This window comes from Dermacentor albipictus, chromosome 1 (assembly GCF_038994185.2).
Source record: "Dermacentor albipictus isolate Rhodes 1998 colony chromosome 1, USDA_Dalb.pri_finalv2, whole genome shotgun sequence".
In the NCBI taxonomy this organism is placed as follows: Eukaryota; Metazoa; Arthropoda; class Arachnida; order Ixodida; family Ixodidae; genus Dermacentor; species Dermacentor albipictus.
Window position 1 is genome coordinate 137,420,967 of NC_091821.1, and position 23,307 is coordinate 137,444,273.

Consider the following 23,307-nt stretch of genomic DNA (forward strand, 5'->3'; position numbering starts at 1 on the left):
GATGTGGGTGCAAGGATCCACAGCAGGATCACAACTGCGACGCGGAGTGCCAACTGTGCGGCAAAGACCACCTCACGGGAGACAAGAAGTGCCAAGCAAGATACAAGATACCGTACCTGGTCAGGAGACGCCGCTGGGAGCGACGGATGAGGGAAGCAGAAGGGGCCGAAGAGGAAGAGTTCTACTACCACAGCTACAAAGAAAACATAGGGAGCAACAACAATAATCATAAGACTGTAGCGAGCAAGCAGCCCTCAGCCGACAGAGAAGAAACAAGCAGGAAAAACTATGGAAGACACCGCTCCGGCTCCTTCCCGAGACTGTCAGGGGAAGCCGGTCGCGAACGCTCCATGTCCAGGTCCAGGACCAGATCGTGGACGAGATCAAGGTCGAGGTCCGGTTCAAGAACTAATCGAGGGGGAGACGGGGACAAAGCACAGGTGAGCTGGGCAAGCGCGGTCTCCGGCACTGCTACTCAATCGCCTAAAGTTAAAGGGTCCGCCCTAGAACAGGAAATGAATCAGATTAGAAACATGTTAGAACAGATTACCCTAGAGAATGCAACGCTTAAAGATGAGATCAAGCAGCTTAGGGCAGAAAACGCGAAGCTTCAGCAACAAAATAATGGCAACGCCCCTCCGCCAGTACAACGTCGACGCGTAGTCGGGCTCCAACGCCCGTTCCCATGCAAGCGAACGGAGAAGCACCACCACACAAAAGGAGGGCGCAAGAAACGGCTGAAGAAAAGAGTGTCTCTGCAATCAGCGAGGTTATGGGAACGTTTAAAGGAATGTTCGATGGGTTACAGCAACAAATCACAAACGTGTATGTAGAGATTAAACAACGATTTGATGGATTAGAGAATAGAGTAGCGGTACTAGAAAGCACACCAAAGGATATTAGGCCGGCAGGCGCAGGACCGGTTAAAAGCAAACCGTATAGCAGGCCGAATGCGGTAGAAAATAGCAAGGCCACCGGGGAAGAACAGATAAATCAACATGGCGCCGCGTAACGAATACGCGATTTGGCAATGGAACTGCCGCGGGTATCGTCGCAAGCGAGGAAACCTGCAGCAGTTCGTAACAAGTAAGGAGGCGCCAGATGTCATCGCCCTGCAGGAAACCGGGGGGATCGCAAAATTATCGGGATATAAATCGTACAGTGCTTCTGGCGAAAAGGCAACCATCACGACGCTGATACACAGAAACCTCTCGGCTGTCGAGCACGATACCGGTGTGCGCGGCATAGACCACGTCCTGATTGAAATAATCCCCTCCCGTAAAGAAGAGGGAAGTCTATTTATTCTGAACGTATATAGTCCACCCCGGCACAAGCCCAAATTCGGCCCACTCTTCCGCAAAGTGTTAAGCGTAGCGCACAAGCAGGCACTAGTCGTGGTCGGCGATTTTAACGCGCCACACGCGGCGTGTGGATACAGCGTAGAGAACATTAAGGGCCGAAGCCTATGGGCAGACACTCAGCACGAAGGACTAACGCTCATAACTGACCCTCAGGCACCAACCAGAATAGGAAACAGCGTAACCAACGACACGACACCAGATCTCACATTTACGAAGAATGTAGCAGTTTCTCAATGGACAAACATGCAGGAAAGCTTAGGTAGTGACCACTACATCGTCGTCACATTGGTACAAGCAGGCCCAAGGAAAAAGAAGGGGAGAGAACTGAAGCTAGTAGAATGGGATTCTTTCCGCAAAATCTGACAAGATGATGCGGAAGACACTATAACGGACATTGAGAAATGGGCAGAGAAACTGCAAGAAAACATTAAACGAGCAATCAAAACTGTTCCAGAGGAGGCAGGTATAGAAGAGATGGATAGCAGATTATTGCACATGTGGGAAGCGAAAGGTAGCATGCTGAAAAAATGGAAAAAGCGAAAACATTATCGGAAATTAAGGAAGAGAATTGTGGAATTAAATAAGGAAATCGAGATATATGCAAATAGGTTAACCCAAGAGAAGTGGGAAGCCACGTGCGACTTGATGGAAAGGCAGATAGGAATGTCCAAGACCAGGAACATTCTCCGATGCTTCTTGGACCCCGGAAGTACAAAAACCATACAAAGACACAATCTACAGAAGGTTATACACAGCTACAATGGTACAGAAGAAGAGCTCTTTCGAGAGCTCCAAAAGATGTACGTTGGAGATGCGGATAGAGAACTACTTCCGGATTACCTAGGTAACGAGAATCCTGATCTTGATACCCCTATTACGGAGGCAGAAGTCAGATATGAACTTACCAGGCTCAACTCGAAATCTGCACCAGGGCCTGATGGGATAAGCAACAAAACACTCAGGAACCTCGACGATGTATCCATCCGAGCTCTCACGGACTACATGAATAACTGCTGGGAGCAAGGCAGCATTCCAAGCCAATGGAAATCAGCCCAAATCATTTTTATACCAAAACCTGGAAAGAAACCACAACTGACGAACTTAAGGCTCATATCACTGACATCCTGTGTCGGTAAACTCATGGAACATGTGGTTGTCACACGTCTCACGAGATACATGGATGATGGAGGACTTTACCCGCATACCATGGTTGGATTTCGACCAAAGTTATCGACGCAGGATATTATGCTCAAACTAAAACATCATATCATAGATGCGGGTGAGAAAAGTCTAGACACTAAGGCAATACTAGGTCTCGATCTAACTAAGGCCTTTGACACCGTCACGCACAAGGCCATACTACAAAATCTCCAAAAGCTGGATGTAGGACGTAAAACATACGCGTACATCAAACAAACATCAAACTTCTTGACAGATCGTACCGCAAAGATTTCAATTAGAGAGTCCAAATCGGACGCGCTCAAGCTAGGTAATAGGGGTACCCAACAGGGTTCAGTCCTATCTCCCTTTCTATTCAACGTGGCAATGATCGGTCTTCCTGCGAGACTCGAAAAGATAGAAGGACTCGGACACAGCCTCTACGCGGACGACATCACCCTTTGGGTGGCGGGTGGAAGCGATGGGCATGTGGAAGAGATCCTTCAAACAGCAGTAAACACGGTGGAAGACTACATCAAAGACAAGGGACTGAGATGCTCCTCGCGAAAATCCGAACTTCTGCTCTATAGGCCCACATGCCGGGGTCGAAAAAGCATTAGGGAAAGGCCGGGCATTGTGGTCACAGTAGAAGGCACCACGATACCGATAGTCGGGAGCCTGAGAATACTGGGACTCCGCATATCCGAAAACGGCCATAACGGAGAAACCACTAGACTACTTGACAATAGTGTTCAACAAACAATCAGACTAATAAAGCGGATATCCAACGGGCACTATGGCATGAAAGAGCACGATCTCATCCGATTAATAGAAACATTCGTAATCAGTCGTATTTTATATGTGGTTCCTTACCTTAAGCTCTACGCTGCGGAGAAAGCCAAGATAGACTGCATTATTAGAAGGGCGTATAAGCAAGCCTTGGGACTTCCGGCAAATACGTCAAACGAGAAATTCTTGGCGCTCGGCGTGCACAACACATTAGACGAACTTACTGAGGCCCAGAGGGTAGCGCAGTGTGAAAGGCTTACACAGAGTTTGACGGGGAGACACATCTTAAATGACATCGGAATAACCTACGAAGCACAGCACGGAGTGCAGAGAGACATCCCAAGGACAATAAGGGAACATCTATCAATACCCCCAATCCCCAGAAACATGCACCCGGAATTTCACCAAGATCGAAGAAACGTACGAGCGAGAGCTCTCCACAAAAGATTCCGTAGTGCCAGGGACGTGGTCTATGTGGACGCGGCGGAGTACGCAAATGGACAGAGTATGTCGATAGTTGCTACGAGTCTAGAGGGTGACTGCAAAGTTAGTGGGACGGTAAAAACATGGAAGGCAGATGTGGCGGAGGAAGCTGCCTTAGCACTGACAATAGCCTCCACGGAAGCTAACATCGTAGTAAGCGACTGCAAGACAGCCGTCAAGAACTATGCAAAAGGAAGAATCTCGCCGGAAGCACTGAGAATTTTAAACAACTTTCGTGAAGATCGCGACATTCACGTTATATGGGCACCCGCACACTCCTCCCTTCCCGGGAACGAAATAGCGCACAACCTGGCTCGAGAACTGGCAGGCCGAGCAGGTGACACGCAACAAATACTCGGACCGGAGAGAGACCGGATGACCAGCTTTAACGAGATCACCAAACACTATAAATTGGGAAAGGCCCATTTCCCCCCGGCACACTCCTCGTTAAATAGACGGCAAGCGACGATGGCGCCTCTAACAAACAGATACATATCCGAACCCGGTGGCCTACCACCACTTCTACCCGGACCTTTACATGGATAGATGTAGATTCTGTGAAGAAAGGGCGGACCTACAACATATGGTTTGGGCTTGTCCTCGTACACCCATACAGAATAAAATAATTAAGACCAGAGAGCAGTGGGAGACCGCGTTGCCCAGCTGTGCACCGGAAGACCAACTCAAGGCAATCCAGCAGGCCGAAGATGCCGCCAGGGCCCAAGGGCTCAAGGCCGTCATTTAGGTAGAGGCCTAGGTCTCAAGTCTGCTGTGCACAAATAAAGTTTATTCCTCCTCCTTCTCCTCGCTGGTATAGGATACCGAGCAGTATGCGTATGATTCTCTGTGGACCAAGCGTCTCATGTTTTCTTCGATATTCCTTCGGTAGCCACATTAGGTGCCCAAAGTAGGCATTCGATTGCGGCCGATATGCTTTCCTTTGCGCTTTTTATTTCCGCGCACCCGCCACACACACATAAAAAAAGATTGTTGCCGTGCCACAAATTGTCGCTTCGTGAATGTTCGATTTTGGTACTTCTTCTTTTCCGCAAAGTAATGACCCAGGGGACGCTTCAGTTGCCGGATACTCTTATTATAGTATTGCGGTAGCAGTTATATGGACACTCCAGGCGTATTCCTGCCATCGCCGTCGCCCACATGTTTCGTATAAAGTGCAAAGGCGATAATATCGTGACCGCGCGCCGCGTGCTGTACGTGCGAGTGAAAGCTAGGGGGTGCAGGATGGCATGGTTGAGCCGACGTTGGTGGCTCAGTCTTGTGCGCGAAAGCGAGAAAAGCGGGGAGGAAGCGCGCCGCCTCCTGTCGCGTGCGATACATCTAGAGGAGTGGAGGAAGGGGGTGCTGTGATCCGTAAATCTGTGGTTCCGCAAACATGTTTATTCGCCTTGTTTGACGCATTATATCAGTGACTTTTGCTTAGGTACATTGATTTATTGGAGACTTATACGTATAATTAAATATCTTGTTGCAAGGTTTTGTGTATACATACAGTGAACATTGTTTCCAGTGACACTCGTTTGCCCTTTATCAAGCTGTATCTTCGCATTTGTATATTCCATTGTAACTTCTAATGTACAAAGGGGAGTCAAATAAAAATGAGCTAACCCACCCTTCGCAATAATGGTTCGGTTCATTATGTCCGAGGCATGCGCGTAGCACACAGGCATCTCTCATTTACAAAAGTGACACGCAGGTGTGAGGATAAATGTTCTTTAATGCTCTCATACACTGGGTTGAACGTGATTTCGTGACGTAATGGACACTCCAAAAGTTGAACACCTTGGTGTCGTGAGTTTTTTGACAACTGAAGGTGTTTCCCAAAAAGACGTTAGTCGCCGTATGGCTGCCGTATACGTTGAACATTGCATTTCATTGGCCACTGCGAAGCGTTGGAGCAAACGGTTCAAAGAAGGACGTGAAAGTTGCAAAGACGATCCAAGACCGGGCCAAAGCCACCATGCAATCGCCCCCAACACAGTTGCAAAGGTTCATGTGCTGATTAGACAAGAACGGAGGATAAGCATCGACGAATTGGCAGGTTGTGTGAATATCAGTCACGGTTCGGGTCACATCATAATTCATGGACATCTCGGGTATCGGCTCTTGTGTGCTCAATGGATGCCCAAGATTTTGAACCACCACCAGAAGACGGAGAGGTTCGGCGCTGCCTTGACTCATCTAATCTGGTATCACAATTAGGGTAAGGACTTCTTGTCTGCAATTGTGACCGGTACTATTCATGGCGCCACTACTATGGGCCTGAAACACGACGGCAATGCTTACAGTGGAAACATTCCAATTCACCGCCCCCAAAGAAAGCAAAGGCCGTCATTTCTGCCGGACAGGTGTTGTTGACTTTTTTCGATCATCAAGCGCCATTACTGCTCGAATTTGCAAAACCTGGAGAGTCTATCAATTGTTTCCGATATCTTGAAACGTCGGATCGGCTGCTTGTCGCAATCAAGAACAAACGAAGTGGAAAATTCATGAATGTGGTCATCTTGCTCCATAACAATGACCGTCCCCACATGGTTGATGTGTTTAACACAAACTGGCAAAGTTCAAGAGGGAAACGCTGCAACATACGCTATACAGCTCAGACCTGTTGCCTTGGGACTTTCACATTTTTGGGCATATGAAAAAACAGCTCAATGGAACCAAATTCGTCTCGGACGATGACGCGAAAACGTCAGCCACAGAATTTTTGTGTCAGCAACCCAAGGAGTTTTATCAGACGGGAATCGGGCGACTCGTTAGTCAGTGGGACAAATGTCTAAATGCTCATGGGGACTACTTTTGAATAAAGTACCCCGTTTGTTATATATTCGCATTGGCTCGATCACTTTCATTTGACTCACCCTCGTATATTTTTCCGAACTCCTGCTTTTTATATGTGCTCTTTGTTGCGAATATAATTGCGGTGCAATTACTCAAAATACGCGACCGGTGACAGCTGCTCCTGCGCAATACATTAGAACAAAGGACAGCGTCATTGAGATTTTTCCCTGGCCGTTGCATATGTACAAAAATGCAAACAAAGTTCTTGAATGACAAAGTTTCATTAAAATATTTTTGCTGATTTGCTGGTCTCAAACTGAAATAGTTCTAAAGTTCGCGTCTAATTTTCTCTACTTAATAAATAGACAGAAAATATGTAAGCATTCATATTAGTTATTTCGGGTACAATTTTTGAGACGTACGAGTATACTCTTTTATTAAAAATGCATATTTTATTTCTCTTGACGGCGCACAGTGTTCAAGAATTCGTTTTCAGCATCTTTGGCAGTGACGATGTAGTTATTATTCGTGTATTTCTTCATACGACAAATTCTATTAGGAGGAGGCCGAGCTGAAACGTCAGCCCCCTACCCCCCCGAACAAACTTTCTGGCTACGCCACTGCCCAGAGGTGCCTGGATAAAGCGTGGTAAACGCCCTTTTTCCCGATGAAGCTGATAAAATGTTGCCGTTATATTAGTGTGATCATGAAGTACTTGAGTACTTTAATTCTGCATCTCAACTTAAACACACACAATGAGCATGTGCGTTACAAAAGATGACCCCCATACACCGATGATCCGACATATGTTATCAATATTTCAGAATGGTTTCGAGGCCTGTGACCACTATTACATGTGAATGCACGTACGTTAGCCTTCTTTAGTCTGTTCCAACTCTTGACTTCTCTATGCAGGCACTTTGCAAGTCGCTACAAGGGAGCATGCTCAGGTTTTCCAATTTATATTTTCTGCGTGTAAGGTCCAACACGCCGAGCTTTCGTGCTTTTTTCCTTTTTCGGTGCTGCTGTTGAGAAGACAGCCATGACCACAATGGAACTACGCTTCTCCAGCACCAATCTGAGCACTGCAGCGCATGGTGCACGAATGCAGCGCGCACCGTGCCCCGCAGGCGGCCCGCCGGGGCACCGTTGGCGGACGCCCCGGCGTCGAGGCATTTGCTGCGTGCGCCGCGTACAGATTAGTGACGTCGCACGCCGATTGGAGGCGCTCGCCGTCACGATCTTGATAAAGCGCCGGTGGCGTCGCGTGGACTGCATTATACAAGTGGGGCCCAGTTCCTGGTGGCGTGTATAAAAAGAGCGTGCATGTGGCCACCGTCCGAGCTTATTTGATCGGGACATTCCGTGCGCCGCTTGCAGAGCTTCGCCTTTCGAGAGCCTCTTCCAGCAAAAAGTATCGCCGTCGATGGCAGGGGGGATGCTTCATTCGCTTCCGCACTTAAATTTTAGCCGACAGGGGCTCGCTAATTTCGTCCGCCAGGGGTGTAATTGTAAGGCCACCGTACAACTCGCTCGAGTCGTTTGTGAACTGCTGTAACCGGATTACACGCACCCCCAGGCAACAGACTGACCTGCACCAACATTTGTGGAATCGTTCTCGAAGCACTCGCGTATTCGTAACTTCCCTTGCCGAAATGGGTAGACTTGTGACTTTAGAACCGCGGCGACAGTGTTTCAGCCTTTGCGGAGAAGGTTGAACTTAGGAGATGTCGGAACCTTAAGTGCGGTGTTTACCAATAGCTTCGAAGTAACTGCACTTATGACTGGACCTGTACATCCGTGTAACGTGGCGTTCGTCAGTATTTCATTGTTACAAAGTTCTAGATATTATTTTCGACAACGATCCTCACTATTCTGATGTTCGCAAACCCACACGGTCCGCAGGAACTGTGAAACGGGTTCGCGCGACTCATGTTAATGAACAGTGTGCATTTGTATCGGCGCCATATGTGATTGAATACTGCGCTCGTGTTGTATGTATGCGATCATTTTCTTTCTTTTGTCTTTAGAGCGCAGTTTTATTATTATTATTATTATTATTATTATTATTATTATTATTATTATTATTATTATTATTATTATTATTATTATTATTATTATTATTATTATTATTATTATTATATGCAAGCGCCTGGAAGGTAATGCAAATAATTCTCGCTCTAGCGCACATCGAGTGTCTGCACTGCTCGCGTAGCTATGCCTATGTATCGAGCCTATGTATTTTGCTGAGAATTGCGCATGAGTCAAGTTCGGCAAAGCGCCAGAATTTCTGGCTTTGAGACTGGAAAGCTAGTACTGCGCCGATGATGCCTGACGCTTTAAATATTTTGTTGCTGCGCATTCAAACTGAGCTTTCGGTTCGTCAAATATGCATTCCTTTGGCGCTTGCACAATGCATTTTTATGATTGTGCAAATTTTTTCACGAGCCAAATTTTTTTGTGAGCGACCGAGTTACCTAGTGACATAGGAATGACATCTGAGTGAAATTATTTTGCTGCTGTCGTTCGGCAACTTCGCATATATATATATATATATATATATATATATATATATATATATATATATATATATATATATATATATATATATATATATATATATATATATATATATATATAAGTGTGTAGGTAGGCGGTGGTCTCTGAAGGTGCTCTACAAATATGCGTATGACACTTGGGGTCCTCAGCCACTAAATGTGAAAAGTTGGGTAATTCAATTTAAATAATTAGTGAGTTATGGGAAAAACAAAAAATTGTCTGAGTTACTATAGGCTATTGTGAATAGTATGCGTTCGGTTCAATTCGCTTCCGACGCACCTTTCATTTTGTACAGTCTTGGCTCCAGTTATGTGGTACACCCTGCATATACCACACTATGCCTAACATATATTACTTTTTCATGCCGTGCCTGAGAAAGAGGCATAAAGCGAGAATAATTCTCTCTCTTTTTTAGGAAAGAGAATTATTTTCAAAACAGCCAAGAGGATCAGCCTGAGTAAGTTTGCCCTCGCTTGCCGCTGTGTATGTATGTATGTATGCATGTATGCATGTATGTATGTATGTATGTATGTATGTATGTATGTATGTATGTATGTATGTATGTATGTATGTATGTATGTATGTATGTATGTATGTATGTATGTATGTATGTATGTATGTATGTATGTATGTATGCAGAAAGAGAGGTTTATATATAAAACTGCGTAAACATTGCTCAAACTTCACTTACAGCGCGTACATAGACAAAGAGACCGAAAACAACGACGAAGAACGTCTTCGTCGATCTTTTCGGCCCCTTTGTCGATGTATGCGCTGTAAGTGATGTTTACAATTGAATACCAACTATTAGCCCGTACTCAAACCCTGCTTCATATTGTTTAAACGACGACCAGTGGAAGGCAAAGTCTGAATATTCGCCTACCCTGACCTGTTTCAAGAAGATAAACTTGGCGATCTTCTACTATGACTTTGATATTGTACCGACATTGTTTATTAGCGTTATTCACAAGAAATTAGCCAGTTTTGTATTTGGACTTGCACATTTCTTACATGCATAGCGCACGTCAGCTGCCGTTTTGGCAAACAATGATTGTAGGCATGACGAGTTCATTGGATTCAGTTTCGAAGGCCATAATGATTGCGTGATATTTAGTGCAGCTAAATTGATTCGAGCGTATGAAGCACGAGAGAAAAAGAGATCGTTTGTTTGCAAAAAGGTCGTGAGAATCATCCATGCCACTCTGCGGTGACGAATTCGGACGGAAAAGAAAAGGTGGGATGAAGAGAAGGAAGTGATAATGCATAAGAGCCCAACAACAGCGCTGCATTACTACATCCATGTGTTAGAAGCTGCCAGTTGCAGTAGCGGCACTCAATGGCATCAAAACGGGTATGCGCACGTTTGCAGCTACATTGAAGACGAGACATCTAACAACGTTGTCTATTTGACGCTGACATATAATATTTTATTTAAAACTGCTTAACTGTGAATTAGATAATGATTTACAACATGTTTTTCATGTCATTTGCACTAAGAAATGGAACTTAGCAGGCTAAGAGAGCTTTAGAAAGAAAACTTTCGTGTACTTGTAGGCATTGCTATAAAGTGATGCCCTTTTTCTGGGATAGTGGCGAAGGGCACGAACCGTACTGTTACTAGTGGATGGGCCAGCGGTAGACGAAGCCTTTTGTTTTTTGCAAACGTCTGACCACATTTCTAGGTGAGGGAGGAGGGAGAGTTCGTTTTGCCTAAAGCCCCTTAAACTTCGTAAAGTACTGCCACGCTTTGAAGAATGCCGCCCCCTCCTCGAGCGCTCTGCCCGAAGCCGACGCCGCGTCGCTATTGGCGTAATGGCATCACGTTGCCCCCTGCGCCGGCTTCGTTTGTTTACAGTCGCGCTTCAGTGCCATCTTTGCTCCAGAAGCCGCGCTTGTTGGCGCCATTCCTTCCGTACCTATTCTGCGTTGTTTTGATCTTGTGAACACCTTGACGGATGTTTTGTGGCAAGTGCGTCGTCGCTTCACGTCATTTTCTGTTACCATGACCTGCTGCGCGTTTGGATGCCAATATAGTTTTAGCAAATGCAAGAATATGTTCGCGATACCGTCCGGTAAGCGTAACGGGTTAAGAAGAAAGACATGGCTTCACCGAACCGGGAGAGAGAACTTCCGACCAACTTCCTCCGCGCGACTATGTGATGTAAGTTGTGGCTCTCTCAGAGTATTGTATGTGCCAGGCTTGCGTATTGTGCTGCGGGCAATAACGCAGTAGTATACTGCACAGTTCACTGTGCATGTTGTCATTTGTACGCACGCTTTGACATGATTTTTACGCAACGTCTGCTGTGCTTATATGCGCACTACGTGATCATGTTAGTCATATTTGGTGCGCTTAATCGTTTTGAACGCCAACCGGCTTGAGTTCGCGGGCACACGATGTTGCGTGCGATAACGTGATTACGAAAATTTTAAGATTCAGCGCAGTCCTTTTGATAAAATTTCAGTCTCGATCATAAAAGCGCCTCAGGAGAGCAGCTCTCTACCTTTTGTGGTTACTCACTAGCCTTCTTTAGATAGACTAGCTTTGTTTGCCACATTTGTTCGTGTTCCTCGTTGGCAGTCGCCCGATGGATTTGCGATACAGCGGCACCGATGAAAAGCGTGCGTGCTCTCCCGAAACCCTGTTACGCGGTGCGTTCGTCGTCGAGCGACCGCATCATAGGTAATTGAGACGTATGTGCTGATTCGCGTGAGCTTTAAAGTGTGCGAAGCTTAAAATGCGGCGGTGGAGCACTCGTAAAGAAAACGTGTGGTCGCCCGCCCGCTCCCTGGCTGGTTTAGTCGTCGTTCGTGCTTAGTCGTTTGCTCGTTCGTTCGCACGCTGGTTTAGTCATTTGCTCGCTCGTTTAGTTCGCGCGCTCATATAGTCGTTCGCTTGCTCGTCTATGCCACTATTAGTTTCTACAGTCACTATTCCTAATTGAGACTCTTAGGCTGGTGGGTTTATTTACGCAATGAGACAATAAATGGTGCACACGGACTTGTGACTGCAAAGGCAAATCTGTAATGCATCTATGTGAAAATAAACTGTTAACTTGCAACTCGAATGCCGAACCTATAGATAAAACATCATTTCGCTTGCCTCAATTTCGGCCGCGTCATGGCGGGGGGATTCTTTGCGCGATCATGACTTCACTAATAAAGTCATGTCTCGCAAATGTTACTTCTAAGGGAGTGCAACCGTCGTCAATGCATGCACCTCAGTGCAACTAGGTTCGCGACAAGTACGTCACTTAGTACACGGACGAACCAACGCACGATGAAGTGTTATTCCTGATAAGTCATTAACCTGAAAAAATTACTGAAGGCCACAGTGGTCTTGTTTGAGGTCGAGTCAAGCATTGTTATCGCGCTCCCGCTTCGCGCACGAATGCTACAAACTCATTTTATTTTCTTGTGTACGCACAGTCCCGACTCGATGATCGGCCGCGGTATTTCTGTCGGCGTTGAGACACGAGAAACATAATAGCACCAGCGCCCACCTCTGAGGCTTTGCGCGCGCTTAGATTGGCAAGCACGCACGTTGGCGGCACTGTAGCTTGTAATACAATTTCGAACCTCCAAAGCAGTGATCTCCGTCAGCCTTTGTACGCCATAGCTGATACGCGCCGCGAATTCACATGGTCAGGGTGGCGCGGATTCTTGAGGCTGAGGGCTTGCTGGTAGCCAAGAGGTTGTCATTCGATGGTAAACGTGTTATTTACAACCATTCGCAACAAGATCTTGCGACACGCCCTTGACAAATGTTGCGTACCTAATTGTAGGGCGCGCGATACATTCGCAGTCGTCAACGCACAGCGTTAGCACTCCTTCAGATATTTTTTAATAAATAGTTATCAAAAAATGAAACAAAGGCTGCCGTTACCGAATTTGTATAAGCATCCGACTAGAAATTCTATGCTGTACACGAAGCTACGCGGAGCTGGAAAGCCAACGTGAACGCCTAAAGAGCACTGCCTTGCTATGCGTGCATTCACTCTGCGAAAGGCCGTCTGCTGCGCTCGAGCATCGTAGGCGGCGCCATGGTCGAGGAGGGAGTGTGAAAGAGAGGAGAAACGAGGAGGAGTGAAGGCGGAGGAGGAGAGTGGCACTACTTTACGAAGTTTCAGGGGTTTTAGTTTTGCCCAGACCTTGCCTTCCGGTTTCCCACCCCACGCGTCAAGTCGACGCTTGACATCCCTTGATACACTGTGGTCCTCTGAAATAATTTGAAAGTCACTGGGAATTTTCCAATAGGTCGCGTGAAAATATATTACTTCGATAATCAGTTAAGACGTAGGAAAGAGGTTGGTTTCTAATTAACGCACGCAATGTAACATCACACTTGCTTCGCGAACGGTGGGTGGTCGCCATGAGCGAAAGAGAATAGACGCGGAGATACGAGTTGGAATGGAGACGATCGAAGACTCTTTCCACTCTCTTTCCTTGTTATATGAGAGCACATGTAAATTACCGCATGCGAAGGGCCTGCCGATGCACGGCGGTTGTGGGTGTGTGCCTGCACCTTCGCTAAGCGAGATAAACTGCTCTCACAGGGACAGCAACCAGCCGTGACTACCATCCGTTCATGTGCGTTCGTGCGATCGCTATTAGACAGAAGGAAGTGATGACAAAAATACGCAGTGTTTAAAGGTGCAACCAGCCAAGTAGCTGCAGCTCTAAACTAGCGGGAAAACTGAAGCCGAGGATCTCAGCGGCGTTAGGCACGCTGAAGAGAACAGGTACGCTGACCTATACCGACTCGATATCCCATCAGGATGATGCGCAGAATATGCAAGGCAGTAAAAGAATGGCCTAACTGGGATGCTAACAAATGAGCTGTCGGTCGTCCAGCTAGCTTCTGCGGAAACTGTCTACGTGCTCTGAATTGATGATTATGGTAAGCGGGCGGTTGCTGATCAATTCAGGAAGCTCTCGCCTCCAGCGTTTTGCAAGAGTGTATACAGTTGCAACAACCAGATAGACGTGCAGATACTGTCCATTCGAAAGCCACGCAGTGGGGAGAGGACGCTGACACTGTGCAAAACGTTCCTTAATCCTGTACGTTGCTGGCGCAGAAGGCTCTCGCATGCTGTTCATGCATACCAGTCTAGGCAAACGTCTATGGTTGGAGCCATTGTAGCGCAAAGAAACACGCACAAAGAAGAGGACAGGACACCACGGGCACTAAACTCACAACTGGTTTAATGGGTCACCCCAGAAGAAGAGGAAAAATAGATATACAGAGTATAGCGCATGCGTGTGCCTTCGTCGTGGCAAAGAAAAAGAAAATTCGAAAGGGATGTGTCTCGATACCAAATAAGCAGATCGACGTGTCGCTAACGCAATCTGTGCCTCTTTTTATAATGTGATAAGCTTCCAAAAGTTCACCAGCAGTAGTATCCTTGCTTCTGCCTGGAGCGCTCGAATTGCGCTCCAATTATTGAATAAATTAGCTCACGCCAATTACAATTTTTAATTGATTGACCGATAAGCTCATTTCGCATCCCAAAGCTATAATTCGAATCGAGCATACCTCAGTCGAGAGAACGAGATTCGGGAAGCATACATAGAGCTGATCTAGCTAGACCAGAGTTTTTGCATCCAGCGGTCTCCTGTGTAATGCAACAGCAGCCGCCGAGACCTCATGCTCAGCTACAGGAAATACTTTGTGGACTTGTTAACACGTTCAGCAGTAAGAGTACTTGAAAAAGAAAAAAAATACAGAAGAAATTTTGGGGTAGCATGATATCTTACAATGAAGTAATATGTTCCTTTACTGTTGGTGTTTCCCGAGGAGAAAATTCCACAGACAGAACTTCAGTGACCCCAGAATTTAGGATGTGAGCCTGCGGACATGTGAAAATGGCCGTTGGCCTCTCTGGCCTCTCTGGCTTCTTCGGTGTAATCCGCCCGCGCAAGCAGCGAGAATTGAGAGCATCTGCTACTACGGTCCGCGCACTTTCTTTAGAATGTGGAAAAACACCGCCCAGACAACCGCTTCCTCTCGGGAAATGAGGCGTCTGGTGTATATTTTCTGACAGTGTGCCGGATCCGCCGTTATTTATTATTTTATTTGTCTAGGCTTACCATAGTCTTCATCGCCATTAGTAATCATTTGATGGTTAGTTCTAGGAAATGCTGCTGTCGTGCGAGAAGAGAAATTAAAACGAATCAATATAAACTGCCTCAATCGGAGATATATCGTGGTACTCTCTTCCACACAGAGGAGGAGAGCAAAAAAATATGTTGCAGGAATCACCACTAGAAGGAAATAACTTTGTCATTGAGCAACTGATGGCGCTGTTCCATCGCAAGCGTCTTTTTCAGAAGCGTTCCCACAAAGAACTGCACAATATGTGGCTTCGCTTCGTTTATTTGGGTATTTATCTTTTGTTAATAGCGGCGTTTCTTTCAGAAAGAAAGAAAGAAAGAAAGAAAAACGTACGATAAACCCTCCTCGTGAGTAAACCGCAATCCGAGTTCCTCCACCGCATACGCTGGGTACAAAACAATTTGGCTCGAGGAGGTCATCCAGAAGGTAAAAGAGAGAGAGAGAGAGACAGAGAGAGAGGGGAATGCGGCATATTCAAGGCACACGTTGGAATCTAAATTAATTTTTTGAATCGTTTCAATGAAAGGCTATGCAAAAGAAGTGTGCAGAACCAATGCACATGCTGGAATCTATGTGAAGCGAAGCTTCTGTGAAGCTGCTAATTAAATACTATGAATACGTTCATTTCATTCCTGCGTCTTTGGCGTGAAGGAAGACGGGGCGCCCGCGTGTGCTCTCGCGCCCCCGTGCTACGCCACATGACACACGCGGCGATCATCTCAAAGAGCTGGTTGGTTTTGGTATACGCTGGATGTAGAAGACCTTTTGCCTCCCCTTGAGACAAATGTCTACTGTATTGTACTTGCCCGTGATGTGCTTGCTTTGCGCTTGTAGACGCGGCTATGGCTGTTTTGGACGTTATGTATAAAACTTATGTCATCATCATTAGCCTGGTTACGCCCACTGCAGGGCAAAGGCCTCTCCCATACTTCTCCAACAACCCCAGTCATGTACTAATTGTGGTCATGTCGTCCCTGCAAACTTCTTAATCTCATCCGCCCACCTAACCTTCTGCCGCCCCCTGCTACGCTTCCCTTCCCTTGGAATCTAGTCCGTAACCCTTAATGACCATCGGTTATCTTCCCTCCTATTACATGTCCTGCCCATGCCCATTTCTTTTTCTTGATTCTAACTAAGATGTCATTAACTCGCGTTTGTTCCCTCACCCAATCTGCTCTTTTCTTATCCCTTAACATTACACCCATCAATCTTCTTTCCATAGCTCATTGCGTCGTCCTCAATTTATGTAGAACCCTTTTCGTAAGCTTCCAGGTTTCTGCGCCGTAGGTGAGTACTGGTAAGACACAGCTATTATGCACTTTTCTCTTGAGGGGTAATGGCAACCTCCTGTTCATGATCTGAGAATGCCTGCCAAACGCACCCCAGCCCATTCTTACTCTTCTGATTACTTCCGTCTCATGATCCGGATCCGCCGTCACTACCTGCCCTAAGTAGATGAGTCCCGGAAACAGTACTCACCTACGGGGCAGAAATCTGGAGGCTTACGAAAAGGGTTCTACTCAAATTGAGGACGACGCAACGAGCTATGGAAAGAAGAGTGATAGGTGTGACGTTAAGGGATAAGAAAAGAGCAGATTGGGTGAGCGAACAAACGCGAGTTAATGACATCTTAGTTGAAATGAAGAAAAAGAAATAGGCATGGGTAGGACATGTATTGAGGAGGGGAGATAACCGAAGGTCATTAAGGGTTACGGACTGGATTCCAAGGGAAGGGAAGCGTAGCAGGGGGCGGCAGAAAGTTAGGTGGGCAGATGAGATTAAGAAGTTTGCAGGGACGGCATGGCCACAATTAGTACATGACCGGGGTTGCTGGCGAAGTATGGAAGAGGCCTTTGCCCTGCAGTGGGCGTGACCAGGCTGATGATGATGATGACCACTTCCAGTGCCCAGCTACCCATTGTGAATTGCTGTTCTCTTCCGAGACTGTTAAACATTACTTTAGTTTTCTGCAGATTAATTTTTAGACCCACTCTTCTGCTTTGCCTCTCCAGGACAGTGACCATGCATTGCGATTGGTTCCCTGAGTTACTAAGCAAGGCAATATCATCAGCGAATCGCAAGTTACTAAGGTATTCTCCATTAACTTTTATCCCCAATTCTTCCCAATCCAGGTCTCTGAATACCTCCTGTAAACACGCTGTGAATAACATTGGAGAGATCGTATCTCCCTGCCTGACGCCTTTCTTTATTGGGATTTTGTTGCTCTCGTTATGGAGGACTACGGTGGCTGTGGAGCCGCTATATATATCTTTAAGTATTTTTACATACGGCTGGTCTACACCATGATTCCGTATTGCCTCCATGACTGCTGAGGTTTCGACAGAATCAAACGCTTTCTCGTAATCAATGAAAGCTATATGTAAGGGTTGGTTATATTCCGCACATTTCTCTATCACCTGATTGATAGTGTGAATATGGTCTATTGTTGAGTAGGCTTTACGGAATCCTGTCTGGTCCTTTGCTTGACAGAAGTCTAAGGTGTTCCTGATTCTATTTGCGGTTACCTTAGTAAATAGTTTGTAGGCAACTGACAGTAAGCTGATCGGTTTATAATTTTTCAAGTCTTTTGCGTCCCCTTTTTTATGGATTAGGATTATGTTAGCGTTCTTCCAAGATTCCGGTACGTTCGAGGTCATGAGGCATTGCGTATACAGGGTGGCCAGTTTCTTTAGAACAATCGGCCCACCAGCCTTCAATAAATCTGCTGTTACCTGATCCTCCCCAGCTGCCTTCTCCGTTTGCATAGCTCCCAAGGCTTTCTTTACTTCTTCCGGCGTTACCTGTGGAATTTCGAATTCCTCTAGACTATCCTCTCTTCCATTATCGTCGTGGGTGCCACTGGTACTATATAAATTTCTATAGAACTCCTCAGCCACTTGAACTATCTCATCCATATTAGTAATGATATTGCCGGCTTTGTCTCTTAACGCATACATCTGATTCTTGCTTATTCCTAGTTACTTCTGCACTGCTTTTAGGATTCCTCCGTTCCTGAGAGTATGTTCAATTCTATCCATATTATACTTCCTTATGTCAGCTGTCTTACGCTTGTTGATTAACTTCGAAAGTTCTCCCAGTTCTATTCTAGCTGTAGGGTTAGAGGCTTTCATACATTGGCGTTTCTTGATCAGACCTTTTGTCTCCTGCGATAGCTTACTGGTATCCTGTCTAACGGAGTTACCACCGACTTCTATTGCACACTCCTTAATGATGCCCACAAGATTGTCGCTCATTGCTTCAACACTAAGGTCGTCTTCCTGAGTTAAAGCCGAATACCTGTTCTGTAGCTTGATCTGGAATTCCTCTATTTTTCCCTCTTACCGCTAACTCACTGATCGGCTTCTTATGTACCAGTTTCTTCCGTTCCCTCCTCAGGTGTAGGCTAATTCGAGTTCTTACCATCCTATGGTCACTTATGTACTTACGTTAATTTAATAAATACCATGAAAAAAGAAGTGACTGTGCCCTTATGGGTACAACATTAGGCGGCTGTGCGGGGGAGGGGGGAGGGGGGGGATTGAGGGACTGAGGTGTCGAGCCCACCACGGGGCCCTAAATTCAATTTTTTAAAATTTATTTTTAAGTGTGAACTATTCGGAAAGACAGCAGCAGCACCCAGCAGCCGCGGCCAGTAAAGTCTGGGTGGAGTTCGCAAAGAAAGCTTGGCTTCAAAAGACATGATGCACGTAATTGTATTTTATTTCCAACTTAAGAAATTGCACACACGTTCTTCTTAAAGGAGTACTGACACAAAAATTTGAAGTCGAGATAACTTGTGAGATCGATTTAGTGGGTCACACACACATCGTGTGTAAAATATCAGCGGCGAATATCGCTTAGAACATATTTAAAATCAATTTTAAAGTACGTGCGCGCAGCCAATCGTAAAACAGAGCACCTCGCGACATTGACATCACCCGGGTCTGTAAATAGCCAAGAAAACGCTACGTCATGTGGCTACGTCACGAATTTTCGTTGGCTACCATGCGGCTTATTCGGGACACAGGGTGCGTGCATACGAAAGATTGAGCGGCGCGTAAGCTCCGCCCAGATCCAGCCCTCCAGCTTGACTTCAGAGCCACGTCGAGAAACGCAATATAAACAACTCTCCACAACACTGCGTCGCTTTACGTGAACACTGCCAATAACGTTATGCCCCTGCGAGTGACAGAACACTTCACGACGGCGCGTCGTCCACTGACGACTCCGCTAACAGCCAGCGATAGGGCCGGTAGGCCTAGCTAGGCAGACGCCGCGGCCGACGGCGCTTACGATCCAACCCGAGCTCGTCGAAGAGCGCTTATGTTTGCCAAAACAATTAACACTGGACACTTAGGTCGCCCGTAATTAAATACAATGGTTTACTCGACGCAGTCGTTGCGAAGGGCAAACGTGCAAGCAAAGCGAGCAGCCTCGCTCAGACGGTAGGTGTGTGCTGTCTGCCCGCGAAATGCCCTCGCGTCGCGTCTCCTGATCTCGCCAGTAGCTTAGTCCTAGTGTACTAGGCGTTGCTTTGAATAACAGGCACACGTCGAGATAATTTTACTGAACTGGTAACTATTTCGTGTCGGAAACAAACTGCAGCAGGCAAGGAAAAAAAAAAAACATTGCGAGAAACCGGCCAGCCAGCGCCGCCTCCGTGGAGGGAACGTCACATGCCAGCCGCGCTGTCATTGGCTGCGGCCAGACGACGGTGCGGTTGTCGGACGCGTCGGACGATGAAAATCTGCCCGGTTTGTCGCACGCCGGACGTCCGATCCGGCGCTTCGGCACGGCAAAACACCTCGATTCCGGCTGCCGTTCCGGCGCGTCGGACGCCGGATCGGACACCAAATCGGACCGTGTGTCTCCCGCTTCATCGTATGCCGCATGCCGGAGCATGCGGCGCCGCACGTCGGATCGGACGCCGAATCGTACCGTGTGTCTCCTGCAGTGCTCGCCGTCGCCGGCCGCAATATCCGAGTCGCTGCTCTCCAGTGGGTCAAATTGAAAGTGATTGGCCACGTCTAATACGGCGGCGACTCCCACATGCAGGAAATCGTCGCCGCTGGACGACGAAAACGAGGACGACGACGACGATGATGGCGAGGACATGGCAAACCACGTGCAGGCGTAGCAGACGACTAACAACACGAAGCTCGCGTACCGGCGCGCCGCACGCTGGCTGCGCGGCAGAGCATACGTCATGGCTTTTTGCGAACACGTGACCACTTTGTTTACACACCCGGTGAACCGTTTCGTTGCTCTCTGAAACCGAAACTGGAACTGGTCGCTACAAAAAAGACTGCAGATAATTACCTGTCGCGCTCTGAAGTAAATGAGGTCTCGTGCCGTGATTACTGGGTCATTGACTACTTATTAAAGCAGAAAAAACCACATGGATTTTTTTTGTGTCAGTACTCCTTTAAATGAAAACGCAAGTCTACATGACCTCATGGTATGTGACGTGGCTGCAGCGATGACTTCCAGGCTAAGCGATGTTTCGCAAGTGGTGACGGAAGCATTGTGAGCAGAGGTATGTGTACAGAGAAGTATGTATGAAACAAAGGCACGCATGTTTAACGCTTCAACACCACCGACGAAGACGTGATCAATCAACCACTCCCATAGCGCGACCCACACGACCGCGGAAACCTCCCGCTGACTCTATCCTTCGTCCTCTGAAAATCTGAAAATTTTCGTTTATCTGGCAGTGCTGCATGTCGGTGAAACCGACGCAAATAAATAAATGAATAAATAAATAAATAAATAAATAAATAAATAAATAAATAAATAAATATGTTTTCCCTTCAATTAAGGGAAAACGAGACATCAACCCGATCGTAGCAATTGCTACAAAGGAAACCCATGCGGGTTCCTCGAAAAACAGAAAAGCCTCGCAGTTGGCTCTAGAGCAGCTGCCCCGGAAAGACGCTGGTCCCGGGTTCGATTCCCGGACCAGGACAGTTTTTCCCTCAACTGCGAGGCTTTTTTTTTTCGAGGAACCCGTATGGGTTTCCTTTGTAGCAGTTGCTACGATTGGTGGGTGTCTCAGTTTCCCTTAATTAATTACTTCTTTCCACCTTGCGGGTTACCAAAGAACTGCTACGTCAAATGTTTTCCTCTACAACCCCACAGCCCTGAGCGACAGTAGCGCAATACACTAACATAATGCGAGATGATTATATAATTGTCAGAGCCTGGTGGCAATAAAAAAATAAAAGAAAAAAAAACAAGCTTAAGAACTACGCAAATAAACAGACCTTTGAGCCCTGGGCTTTGTCTTAGCTTGGTTCTTGTACATACGTATTTAATTTTGCATATAACTCTGATACAGATACTATTCAACCTACCATTATCTGGGCGTATTTTAATCCAAGTTTAGGCCCCTAAAACCTCTTTCGCCCGCTCAATGCTTCTTGGCCCATCCTAGAAAATGGCTTATTTTGCTCTTCCTCCTGCAAACTACGACGACTGTGACAAATCTAAAAGATTATGTGCATTTTTATAGAATAGTATTAGTGAAAAGAGCAACAGAGGGGTAAGCGCTTTACAGAATGCACGCTCCATATTGGAATTATGACTAACTAATTTGAAAGAGGGAATCAGCTGAATTTTGTATTGTCTGTTGCTAATGTGTCTATCATGGCACCGAAGAGAACGAAACCGTGTGCAATAATTTCGGATCAGTTGCACACACGATTACCCGGAACACATAACCTACATAAATTCCATTTTCATCAAGTCCTATTTTCACAGGCAACGTGTAGTGTGACGCTTAACGAGCTGCTCTCTCACTGCGGTGAGTAAACACTTGCTGCAGAAGCAGACAAATGCACTTTGACTGTAGCGGCAGACGCAGTTTTTGATTTCCCGACACAGCAAAGAGGCGACTTTAGGAGGACACTGAACAAGCACGTTAGCAAGTACTCAGCTTTCATGTATCAAACAGGGTCTGCAGTTTTATTTAAGAAAACCCATAGTGCCATAGCGGCGATTTTTTAGTAGGCAGAAAGAGAAACGGCGGCGAGATGTGTGAAGGAAGACAACTTCGCGTAGCAGGCGCGAATAAATGAACGATAGACATTCCAAGGTGAAAGAGCTAATGAATGTTCAAGACAGAAGCCTTTATTCATAAGTGGACAAACGATATCTCTGTTATCTCTTATCGCGGCGTCCCCGACGAGCACCTAATAGATTATGCAAATATTACCTGAAACGCAAGGATAGTAAGTGCATGGGGTGAGCAATGTAAAACTTGCTGAATTTAAAGAGGTTGTGACACAAATAATATATATTGCGGGCTTCAGTTCTTGCAAACATCCAGAAGCCATGTTGCTACCAAGGCAGCGTTTTGTTATGTATGACAATTAGCGTTTACCTTCAAGGGGGATTTATTGTTACTTATGCTATGCGGGTATCGCAGTGAAGATGGGCACTAATATTGAGAGTCCTGCTCTACGCGCGAGTTTGTGTGTTCACAATACCGGCTAATAAACAAAGGGTGTGCCTGTGAGCTGCAAGCGCTTGCCTGATGAGAAAATAAATAGCCTAGAAGCATCTCAGTCTCGACTTTCTGCAAAGAAAGGGAGAGCGTTCACCGATGGGCACCAATTTCTTCTTCGTCACTCAAACGGCAATGCACAGAGGCAGATACTGTATTGCATAAGAGCATACTTGCTCCTATAATACTACGCGCTGTGGAAGTACCGGCGCAGAAGCGATATTCTCTGGCCTGCACAACGCAAGTTCATTGACGAAACTAGTAACTTGCGTTTCTGGGGGCACCATCTTTGCTGCAATATTTTTTGTCACAATATCTTTTATTCGTTGCTCTTATATAAGTTTGCAATTGCAGTAAAAAATTATCGTTATTTTTTTTCTGCAGCTTGTTTGCAAATTTCGAAGACTTACTGAGATCCTCGCCATGTGACCAATCTCTCACATGGATGCGTGCCATCATTTAAGGACGGAGCATCAACAACAACATCCATGAGGTTGCCCGTCACCCAGAGAGTGCACACTAGAAGTATTGGTTTCCGT

General features: G+C 46.3%; 1 protein-coding gene across 1 annotated transcript in view; it reads left to right on the top strand.

The window, feature by feature from the left end:
- The first annotated feature begins 427 nt into the window (after window positions 1–427).
- LOC135911788 (adult-specific cuticular protein ACP-20-like) overlaps window positions 428–23,307 on the top strand; it is a 32,283-nt gene continuing 9,403 nt past the window's right edge. Inside the window, exons 1-2 of the mRNA XM_065444125.2 lie at window positions 428–440; window positions 9,565–9,606. The gene's annotated coding sequence lies outside the window, so the exon portion shown is untranslated. The remainder of the gene's footprint in view (window positions 441–9,564; window positions 9,607–23,307) is intronic.